Source organism: Pelobates fuscus, chromosome 9 (assembly GCF_036172605.1).
Source record: "Pelobates fuscus isolate aPelFus1 chromosome 9, aPelFus1.pri, whole genome shotgun sequence".
In the NCBI taxonomy this organism is placed as follows: domain Eukaryota; kingdom Metazoa; phylum Chordata; class Amphibia; order Anura; family Pelobatidae; genus Pelobates; species Pelobates fuscus.
In genome coordinates this window covers 46,197,603-46,210,382 of record NC_086325.1, presented here as the reverse complement: position 1 = coordinate 46,210,382, position 12,780 = coordinate 46,197,603, and the positions used below count along the sequence as shown (strand labels likewise).

At 38.4% G+C, this 12,780-nt stretch overlaps 1 protein-coding gene across 1 annotated transcript in view; it reads left to right on the top strand.

Moving 5' to 3' along the window:
• The first annotated feature begins 2,876 nt into the window (after window positions 1–2,876).
• P2RY10 (P2Y receptor family member 10) overlaps window positions 2,877–12,780 on the top strand; it is a 29,050-nt gene continuing 19,146 nt past the window's right edge. Inside the window, exon 1 of the mRNA XM_063433351.1 lies at window positions 2,877–2,948. The gene's annotated coding sequence lies outside the window, so the exon portion shown is untranslated. The remainder of the gene's footprint in view (window positions 2,949–12,780) is intronic.

Genomic DNA, 12,780 nt, shown 5'->3' with positions numbered 1-12,780 from the left:
AGTGATGCCTCAAGTAATTGTGAAATATCAAGAGGCATCAAAGGGGGGAATGTGGTGGAATCTCGGTAAAAATAAATTTAGTAGGCCGTGATTACCACGTGGCATGTGTACTGGCATATGCTGACGTATCGATCAGTTGGTTGCACGAGGCAAGATACAATCAGTAGTGTACGGAGCATGTGCAAGAATACAGGATGTAGTATTCCCCTCCTCCATTGTGCTGGACAGGCCATGCGGTCAAGCAGGAAGTTAATTCTTATTTGTATTGATTGGTCAAGAGAATGTGCGGGTGGAGCTTAATATGGGAGGAGTTATGTGCCTATATAAGGAGCCTGCACTATTGTCCGGGGCTCAGAACTTGCTGTATTTTGGTGACATTAGTCCCTCTGAGTCCCGATCGGTGAACCGAATAAAGAATCTCTTCCTTCCTGAAGAAACCTGTGTCCATCTCTCTGTGCTTGGCTTCCGTCAGTTTCTCCGGTATCAGTATGTCTATGTATGTATGTATGTATGTCTGTCTGGATGCATGCATGTCTGCGTGTATGTCTGTATGTATGTATGTATGTGTGTATGTCTGTATGTATGTCTGTGTGTATGTCTATGTCTGTCTGACTGCATGCATGTATGTCTATGTATGTATGTCTGTCTATGTATGTCTGTGTATGTCTGTATGCATACATGTATGTCTGTATGCATGTATGTCTGTCTATGTATGTATATATGTATGTCTGTATGTCATTATATATGAATGTATGTATGTATGTCAGCATGAATGTATGTCTGCATATCATTATGAACGTAGGTCTGTGTGTATGGATGTCTGTATGCATGTATGTCTGTCAGTATGTCTGTATATATGCATGTATGTCAGTCTGTATGTATGTATGTATGTCTGTATGCCATTATGAATGTATGTGTGTATGGATGTCAGTGTCTGTATGTCTGTATGTATTAATGTGTGTGTGTATGTATGTATGTCGGTGTCTGTATGTATGTTAGTATGTGTCTGTCTGTCACTATGTATGCCTGTGTGTATGTCTCAGTATGTGTGTGTCAGTATGTATGCCTGTATGCGTGTATGTCTGTTTCAGTATGTATGTCTGTTAGTATGTATCTGTGTCCTTTTGTATCAGTGTGTGTGTTTGTGTCTGTGTGTGTATTCCTTTGGGCAGTATTTTGAGGCGGACCCAGTGGGTGGTATTTGGAGGCGGGCACCAGGGGGCCCAGACCCTGAGCTGAGTTAGGGTCTGAGCTGGTGGCGGCCCTGAATACTAACACTGTTTTGTAACATGCTCATGCCATACCAACTGGGAAACAAGTACAATTGCAAATGCACTAAGATGTAGTGTTGTGAAATATTCTCCCAGTTAGACAATCCTTTCCTCGTGTATTGTAATGATTTAACGCAGAAATATGAAACAGAATTGCCTGATATAGCCCTCTATGTTAAGGTGCTCCATCTGGCCCTTGGGGTCTGATCGCAGGGGGAAGTATTGGTACAGAGATCTGACACTTTCCTAGACTTTCTTTGTCTAAAGTACAGGTGACTGTACTGTGAATATGCTGTCTGGCAGTACTGAGTTTCCATAGAGATCATTGGAACAATGCTATTGCCTGTCTCTCTGTGTTTTGTATTTCCCCAATGATTTCTCCCTGTCACTGTGCCATCACATTGAGCTGAAAGGATATATGGTTTTCAGAGGTATGAGTGATGTCTTATCCCAGTGCTCTCATTCTGAAATGAATAGTCCAAACACCATAACCACTACAACATGCTAGAGGATTGTCCCGGTGCCCCCGAATGAAAGTAGTTATACATTTGCTAACAGTTTGACTTCTTAACTAGGGTTCACCAGGCAAAGGTCACTATAGAGAGTTGAAAGTCTCTGCTAGGAGGAGTTTTTGTCCATGCAGGACCAGCTCATTGGCTATGAGCATCAGCTGATTGCACTCAACCAATAAGATGGGCACTGCATTTCTGAGTGTAGTTCAGTAGAGAGCAAACGGCTGCTAGAGATGCAGTGACTGGAACACTAGAAAACTACCAGATAGTCACTAGAGGGACTTCCGGGCTCGAAGGCAACTTTTAGTCACCTAAACGATGCTGGACGTCTTCACGCTATGCATGAGGACTTCCAGCATCTCTGGAACGCCTGTAGCAAAACATTGAACAATAATTTCCAATGGGGAAATCAAAATGCGAGCTTGGCCATTGCCTGGCCGGAGCTGAGCAAGCGCTGAGGGACATTGGTGCTGGATCCAGGTAAGTGGCGGAAAGGGTTATTAACCCCTTCTGCACCATGGGGTGGAGGCGGGGGGAGTCTTGTCAGAGGGGGAAGCTATAGTGCCAGGAAAAAGAGTTTGTTTTCCTGACACTAAGAATATCATGCAGTATAAAACACATCCTTTGTTTAGAAATGTGAGTAAAATGTAGCTATCCTTGCCAGCTATTAATCAAGCTCAAAGGAGGAGATTTGATTGCTTAATAAAGACACTCAGTCAGAATGTTGCTATCTGGGATTGTCATTAAAGGGATATAATTTTCACTATAAGGAGTGCTGGACATTTGTATTTCTATCTGGATACAATTCCAGAGGGTCATCACTGTATCTTTAACTAGTTTATTACAGTGAAATGACACACACAAATATCAACCTGTTCAGTCATATAATAGTGTTTTTTTTTTTTTTTTTAAATGTTTCAGACAGTAGTCTCACTCTGCTACTGTTATGAATTCCCCTGGTTTATGGCGGTTATTATAACTGCATTTTTATGGTAGTGTTGGTTACCATAGATACAGGTTTGTCTGCAGTGGTTAGCTCTTAGGGCCTAAGACTTCCTTTTCTCAAGCTTTTTTTTTTTTTTTTTTTTTTAAGAGTTCATTTTCCACAGAACTGTTTATAGTCATTGTTGGCATGCTGTGCGCTCTGGTGCAAAACAATAAAAAGGTACGTTTTTATTATGTATATTTTCATACTTTTGGATCATAAATTAATTCTTAAGGTTTTATCCACTAAACTGTGAAAATGTGCAAAATATTTACAGTACAGAAACAAATCTTAAATTCAGCAGATTTCCCAGCTTAGTATTTTTTTGCTTAGATTTTGCTGCTTGTGTTTCGATTTACTAGAATACCTTGTTTAGTGAACCCCTAAAGTTTCTATTATTTCTGATTAATTTTTTTGTGGACATCTTGCATCCCTACTGCACTACTGCCTTTAATTCATTATATGTATGTGCACAATTCATGCTTTTTATCAAATGAATGAGACATGCTGTATTCTGACAAGTAGCAACGTAAGTAATCATTTCTTTTTTAACTGTAAAAATAACAGGAAATGTGGTTTTACTGCGTGAAATGTATTGTATAACATTGTTAAAATGGACCCACTCCGCTTTGTATGGTAGTTGTACACAATTAATGTAATTTAACACTAACATGATTATTTATTAATGCGAGAACTCAAGGTGAGCTTCATATTTAAGGCCAAAATAGCTAATCCAGAAAAAAAAAATCTCTAAGCCAGCTATGCTCTCAGTTTGACTACTCTGTTCTTGAAATTCACTTGAAATTCTCACTTTCATAAATAACCCTGTCTAAAAGATTTGAAAATACTCTATCACTGCCTAGGCTAATTACTAAATGGCGATTTGTGTGTGTTTTTATTTTGTGTGGGAAATTGAGTCCGAGGAATATTTATTAAATCGGTAGTCGTTGGAATTTTTTTTCTTCGAATTTTCGCAAATCCTAATGGAAGAAATGAGGCAAAAAATTGTCAAAAAAAGTTGTAGCTATGAATGAGTTGAATATTTTTTTCCAGACCAGCTGTTATTACCTCAGTTTCTTCATTCTAATGTAATTTGTGAAAATTCAGAGTTTATTGACCAACCCTGTTTATGTTCTCCAGCTTTGACAAACATCTATATTGCATATTTTACTTATTTAGAAGGGATACCCTATTGAAGATTTTTTTTTTTTTTTTCGCTTTTAGCATTAAATGTAAGCTGTTTAACAGCAAGTTAATACATGGTTAAAAAAGAGTGCTTGATTTTTTATTTAATTTTTATTTATTTTTTATTTATTTAATTTTTTTTTTTTTTTATGTGTGTATTTTTACTCTGACCCTAACCCATAGCAGTAACCCCTAACCCATAGCGACAAGTATTAGACGTTATCACTAATTCGGTTACTAACAATCTTTCAGGCAATACAAATATCTTCACAAACACCACCAAAAGAATTGAAAAAAATACAGTTAGGAAGTGCGGTTTGCAAGTGTCATAGCTGATGCACTTTGTAAACCTTTTGAATCCGATTTAGTCATTTAGCTGTTTGTTCATTAGCCACATCAATAGACACTAAACGATTCTGTACGTCGTACGAAAACTTGTCAAAACATGTCATTAGTGAGGAGACATTGTTTACTAACGCATCACTGACAACAGATTAAACACAAAACAATTCTACAGAAAACAAGCAAATCTTAAAGTCCTAACATTTAGAAATATTAAGCTTGATATGAACTCCCATAATAACTTCCAAATCCACACATACACAAATTAAATAAGGGATCTTGATCATAATCATAATTTTTATGATTTTTGTTTTAATATGTACTTAATTTCTCTTCTTCCAGGATTTTTAATCAGTGAAATGAACACAAAAAAATAAAATAATGCAAAAATAATTATGAAAAATAAACATTAGATTCTACTAACAGCCAAATGTTCCTGCTACAAAAGAAAAGTATACGGAAAAGAAGCAAAGTCCACATAACCCTCCAGTGATTACACAATGCTCCTCCTTAAACTCTTAATAAAAGGCTGTCTCCATCATCCACAATTAAAACGTGGGATTCTGTAAATAGCTTCCACCTCCCCATTTTTATGTGCAGGAAGGAAGAGAGTAAAGCAACGTGAAGGTCAAAAAATATATGTATAGATATACGACTGGCTAGGGACACCCAAGCCTGCTAGACCACATGTAAAAAAACAGGGTATACCCTGTCACTGGATCCCTTATACTGATGGTACCCAAGCCCTAAAACAATGACTTCCTGCATCCTGTATTGACTATATGTTATGTGGAGTATATCACTGCTATGATGATAAGTCTGACATCTTTGCAAGGGGCACAGAGAGGGCAAACAAAAATATAATGATGTAACAGGACAACCAACATATTGCAGGACAATGGTAGCTTATACTCCTGAGAAAAAATCATACAGTGCTTATTTAAAAATGAAAGGGATAGTCCAAGCACTATAACCATCTCGTGGTTAATTGCTTTTGCAGCTGCTGGAAACATTCTTATCTAAGAAATTCTAGGTGCACTCCATGTACCTACCTTATCTTGGCCTATGCCAGAAATAGGCAATCTTTGGCATGCTAGATGTTGTGGATTACGTCTCCCATAATACTCTTACAGCGACATGTAATGCTGACACGCATCCAAGGGGGGGAGAGTTCACAACATCCAGAATGTTGAAGGTTGCCGACCGCTGGCCTAGGGCATGATAAGGTGGTTACATGAAGCACCTATATTTTCTTAGATAATAATGTTTCCAGCAGCTGCAAGACTTTCTTCACCATAAGATAGATACAAGGGATTCATGGCACCATAACCATTTCAACAGACTGTAACAGTTATTATGATTTGACTACGCCTTTAAGTCTAAAAGTAGTCTAGATTCTGCAAAGTAGGTTAATGTGAAGAAGTGTGCCTAGGGTTGTATATTAATAGAGATGGCCATATCATAGAGATGATCAAGATGTTTTTTTTTACTTGACATCCTTCTGTTGAAATTACTGTATGAAATTGCTGATACAAACCTCAGGCATATGCATGGGTTAAAGACCTGTTAGATTATTTCAGTTCTTTTTTTTTTTTTTTTTAAATATGGTTTTGTGTTGATGGTCCATTTTCACGGAGAACATAGCTGAAAAGGGAAGTCCTTTGCTTACTCTATTTGACATTATGTTAACATAAAAACACTGCATAGAAGTATTATGCATAATAATATATTATGCCAAGCAAAGAAACATTTACATTGCCCCCCTAGGGACACCTCCAGTGGCCACTCCTCAGATGGCCACTGGAGGTGCTTCCTGGGGCAGTGCTGCACAGAGATGCTGAACTTTCATCATAGAGATGCATTGATGAGGAGATGCTGATTGGCTCAGCCGGCATTTGGCCATGCCCCCGTCCCACACCCTTGCCGATTTCACTCAATCGAAAGCTTTCCCTATGGGAAATCTTTGAATTGGTAAACATCATTTAATTCTGATGCCGGTGGAACTGCGTGGCGCTGGAAATAAGGTGAGTTTTTCTACCTCTTGAGGGGGCTAAGGGGGGAACAAGCCAACTAAAAGGTGGTTTTAATACTATAGGGTCAGGAATACGTTTGTGTTCCTGACCCTATAGTGTTCCTTTAATCTAGGCAGGGCTGGACTGGGACTAAAAGCAGCCATGGAAAATGTTTTATACTAGCCTTGTCAGTGGTGTATCCTGGTTTTGTGCTGCCCTAGGCAGGACAAAACTCAGGCGCCCCCCCCCAACCCTTCCCCCCCCCCGTCCCGCCTTCTAAATACACACACACACAAATTCACTGACAGATACGCATACACTAGCTAACAGACACACACACACACACACTCACTAGCAGACACACACTCACTGTCAGACACATACACTCTCTGATATATAATATAATATATATATATAATATAATATATAATATATATATATAATTTAATATAATATATATATATAATTTAATATAATATATATAATATAATATATTTAATATAATATATATATATATAATATAATATATATATATAATATAATATATATAATATAATATATAAATAATATATATATAATATAATATATAAATAATATATATAATATAATATATAAATAATATATATAATATATAAATAATATATATATAATAATATATATAATAATATATATAATAAATATATAAAATATATATATATAAAATATATATAATAATATATATATAACAATATATATATAACATATTATATAATATATATATATAATATAATATTATATATATATATATAATATAATATTATATATATATATAATATTATATATATATATAATATAATATATATATAATATAATATATAATATTATATATATATATAATATAATATATTATATATAATATAATATAAATATTATATATATATAATATAATATATATATATATATAATATAATATATATATATAATATAATATATATATATAATATAATATAATATATATATAATATAATATATAAATAATATATATATAAATAAATAATAATATAATATATATAATATAATATATAAATAATATATATATAATAATAATATATATATATATATATATATATATATATATTATATATATATATAATATATATATATAATATAATTAATTTAATCTAGCCCCCCCCCAGCCTCCTTACCTTTGGGAATGCTGGGGGGGGGTTTCTTTACCTCCCTGGGGTCTAGTGGGGCTGCCGGTCGGGCTGCTGGGGTGGTTGCTGGGCGGGCGGCTGGCGAGGGAGCTCTTCCTCTGAGCTGTCTGCTCAGCTCCCTCGCGCGCCGCAGAGTGAGGCTGGGAGCCGGAAGATGACGTCATCTTCCGGCTCCCAGCCTCACTCTGCGGCGCGCGAGGGAGCTGAGCAGAGAGCTCAGAGGAAGAGCTCCCTCGCCAGCCGCCCGCCCAGCAACCACCCCAGCAGCCCGACCGGCAGCCCAGTTAGCCGCAAGGCTAACAAGGCATTTGCCCTGGGCATTTGGGGGCGGCGTTTTTTGCCGCCCCCTGGAAAATGCCGCCCAAGGCAAATGCCTTGTTTGCCTCGCGGCTAATACGCCCCTGAGCCTTGTAATGCATTGTGTCAGTATAGCACGCAAATACAGAAGTGTAAAGAAAGACTTACAGTTGAAAATTCTTCTTGCAACTTGAAGGAACCCTAAAGTCCCGTTCAGCTTGCTAAAGTGCTTTAGGGATTAACTGCGTGCCACCTAATTCATAAACTGGTGATTTCAAGAGAAATTGTCACACCTATGTATTAGTTTTGGAACACCCCCTTGCAGTCTGATAGCCAAATAAAGGAGCTATCTGCTAAATGACTCCCTAATTTGGTGTCCTTAAATATGACAAATCTACATAAGGGTACCAAATTAGGGAGTTATCTACTAAATTGACGAAATATCAAAATTAAGAAAAGCTATTTTAATTTGATCATTCAGCACTTTAGTGGATAGCTGCTTACTTTTATATCCTTATGTGGATTTGTCATATTTAAAGATATCAAATTAGGGAGCCATTTAGCAGATAGCTCCCTTATTTGGCTAGCAGACTGCTCACATTCTGAGTATTCTCATGCATACATTTAATCACAGACATACTTAGCTTCCCTACCTGTGCCTGGGAGAGCTGGGATGGATCCTCTCGTTGGGGTTCAGTGGGGCTGCTGGGTTCACTGTGCCCTTCCTGCACAGCTCCCATCCTCAGCTTGTAGTGAAACTGATGCTGGGGTGACTTCACATACCGGCTGCTAGAACACTACAGGGTGTACAATGGAACTGTGCAGGAAGGACACAGTGAGTACATATCTCTCTCGCTGCCCATTATTCCTCCCACCAGTATACTTGTGCACCTGCCAAGTGAGAGCCCCCAAAGAGCCGGGTAGTGGCACCCACTTGGTTGCCATAGGCTAGGGCTGGCCTTGCTTCAGACTAAATGCCCATGGTTTTAACTTCTAGATTAAGTAATACTGGTCAGTGTCAGGACTAAGTAATGTCACATGTAATATTTATTTTATACAATTTGTTTTATGTATATATACACATATAAAGAGATGGGGTAGGGCTGCGCCAGCAAAAAAGTAAAATAACGTAAGATAGTCCAAAAGAGTCGCACTAGAGCATCAATGCTTGATGGGATATAGATGAGTAGACATCTCAGTAGGGGTGGGTGTGTCCTAATGTCTCAGGGTATTCGCATATATGAAAAACAAAGAAACAGAGGCAGCCAGTAGTGCAGCACATCTAAAATCCAAAGGGTAAAATAGTAGTAGAAGGTAGAAAACTCACATTTAAAAGAGTTATGGCCAGCTCTGGAGTGAAGGGCGTACAATGGTATAATCCCCGCTGCTGGGATGTGTGAAGGAAATGCGTCTATCAATAAACAAACAAAGGAGCAAGGAGGTGGAGGCAACGCCTGGTGTGGAGAATGGAATACTTATGGAGTACAATATTACCTACAGGGCCGTCTTTAAATTTGATTGGACCCTGGGCAAGCATTTACTTGGGCCCCCCTGACTACATATAGATACACACAAATACACTACCTGACACACATGCAGATACGCACTGACCGCATATAGATACACACAAGAACATACAGATACACACAGACACACACACACAGATACAAACACTGACATACATGCAGATACAAAGGTACACACACTGACTACATATAGATACACCGACACACACACTGACACACATACAGACACACAGATACACAACCTGACACATGCAGATATACATATACAAACACTGACACATACAGATACACACACAAACACAAATGGACAACATACAGATACAGAGACATATTCTGACAGACGTACTGACACAGACAGCCATACTGAAACACACATACACAAAGACATACTGAACCACACAGACACTGACGGATTCACACACACAGACATACAGATACACTGACAGACATACTGGCACATATACACACAGACAGATGGACATACTGAAACACACATACACTGACAGACATATTGACAAACACAGACATACAGAACCACACGGACACTGACAGACTCACACATAGACATTCTGTCACCCATACACACAGACAGACATACTGAAACACACATACACACAGACACTGAGAGACAAACACACATACAGACATTTTGACACTCACAGACAGCCATACTGAAACACACATACACACATACATACTGAACCACACAGACACTGACAGTTTTTTGGGGTGGATAATCAATTCTGAAAATATTGCCTATTCCAAAATCTAAACATATTGCGTTCTACCATTAATTCTGACAAAGTTAGACATCAGAATTAAAAATCATCAAAACTAATAACTGTGTTTAATGTTTATCATTGTCCAAATTAGTTTTTTGGTGGCTTTTTGATAACATCACAGGTTAATAGTTATCAGCAATGAATCAGATAATCTATCATCACGTACTGCAAAACTTTTAAATTAGTTCATTTTCAGATATAAGTTAATTTGTTGAAAAGAGTATCAGTGAGTTATCAACTGATTTTTGACAGTTGAATTTTAGAGAGAAATATGTCAATAAATCTTTTCCAAAATTATTGAGATTAAGCTTGTTTGCGTAACGCAAAATATAGGATCTGTAAGATCTTTCTTTAATTTTTGTGAAACTAAAAATGCAAAAAGTGTTAAAAAAACAAAACACTTGGACGTGTGCGATTGTGATTTTGTTGACTATGTTAATAATTCATCAGCAACCATAAACATGCAATTGAGTCTGATGCCTCTGTAATATTTGTTATATATTTGGCAATACTGTGATTGGCACCTGTCATAAGCAAGAGAACATGAACGCATTACAAACACACACAGACATACTGACACACTGACAGACATTCTGGCACACATACACACAGACAGACAGATATACTGAAACACACATACACACAGAAACTGAGAGACAAACACACATACATACTGAACCACACAGACACTGACAGATTCACACACACACAAAGACATTCTGGCACACTAACAGACATACACACATACATATATACTGACACACACACACTCAGACATTCATGCAAAATTTGATAACCACCCTCCAGTTTCTTACCTTTTCCTGGAGGGTGGCTTCCCTGGGGTCCAGTGGGCTGGCTGGGGTGGCTGGGAGTTAAGCTCTCGCTCTCTCCCGGCCTGGCCCCCTCCTGTACAGCTGATCCTCCTTCCTCCGCGCGGCTCCTTTTTCTGTGGGAGGAAGTGACGCGCGGCTGCCACTTCCTCCCAGCCGGCTGCCAAAAAGCAAGGGCCCGGTCGCGCTGTTAAAGCGCCACAGCGCCCGACCGGGCCCCTGCTAACACAGGCCCACTGGGTGGCCCTAAGTGCATGGGCCACCCGATGGGCCCCCATAGTTTGCGGGCAGAGGGCAAACGGAGCAGCTGTCTTGGGCCCCCCAGCAGGGACAGGGCCCGGGGCAGCTGCCCCGTTTGCCCCGTGTTAAAGACGGCCCTGATTACCTATGATAAGACTTAACTTTTAATAGATTAAATAAAAAGTCCTGCAAGGACTAAGACAAGAACTAACCACAAGACATAACATATAGTACTATAGCCAAAGGATAACGAAAATACACAACAACTATTAAAAACAGCTGGGGCTGTTCCACTAGTGACAATGATATGATAGGTGCCACCGAAAAATATTATTAGAATGTACCTCAGAATGATGTACTTGGGTTAACACCCTGTGATGGTGGTCATCTTAGACCTCGTTCCCAGCCACTGGGAGTGAAATAATCTAAGTCAATACTTATTTAGTAGACATGCCTAGAGTAGGTCAGAATTACTTAAGGTACACTGTGTTACTAGAAAATGCTTGGGTACATGCCCTGTTATTGTGATCAAGTTAGAGCACTATCTCACCAGCTCAGTAGTCCTAAACAGTCTCAATAAATCATTATTTAGTAGATTACACTAAGTGTGTGGTATAGAGTAGCTAGTAGTCAAACTCTGCAACAGTTGGTAAAACAGTTGGTAAAATGATATCTGTTGCAGAGAAGGTTACATGTGCAGGTAACATTTATAATAAGTAACATACACAGTTTAGGAATTACAGCTAGATCTCCTGTTGATTTAAAAAAATGGTGATTACTGTGTCAAGTGCGCTTGTAGATATAATAGAGTGATAAGAAGCAGCTGCACACTCTAGTGGGTGCTCTCTTTCCCCCACTAAATATAAAGATGAACCAGAGTGAGTCTAGTATAGTCTGGTTAAAAATCCAGACCGTACTAGTCAAATAAGTGGAGCGCTATATGTTTACACTTACCCTAGGTAGATCTCCTGTTGATGTCAAGGAGACCCAACCTGGTATTTGGCGCTTGATGAGGAGTAGAAAATGAGGGGTAAAGAGGTTGGTAAACTGAAGGTCTGATAGTTAAACCTTCACTGCTTTAAAAGCACCTGAGGACGGAGGTGAGGAAAAAAAAGGGGGGGGGGGGACAAATGTGAAAGCAATGTCTTTCCCTATAGTGCCTTCATGGGCACCCCTTACCCCTAAATAAGTCCCTAGCCAAAAAAACAATATTTGGCACCCCAACCACACCTCAGCAGTAATAGTGGCTAGAACCTTATTAGCCTTATCGCCAGTGGAACAGGAAAAATGCCATGCTGAAGTATAAAAAGATTTAATCTCAAATGCCTGATAGAAATATTCTAGAGATTTAGTGGAAACAACGAAGCCCCTAACCCCTGATGTACGTTTCGCTAGATCATCAGAGGGGGAGTATTTAATAGTTGTTGTGTATTTTCGTTATCCTTTGTCTATAGTACTATATGTTATGTCTTGTGGTTAGTTCTTGTCTTAGTCCTTGTAGGACTTTTGATTTAATCTATTAAAAGTTAAGTCTTATCATAGGTAATATTGTACTCCCTTAGTATTCCATTCTCCACACCAGGCATTGCATCCTCCTCCTTG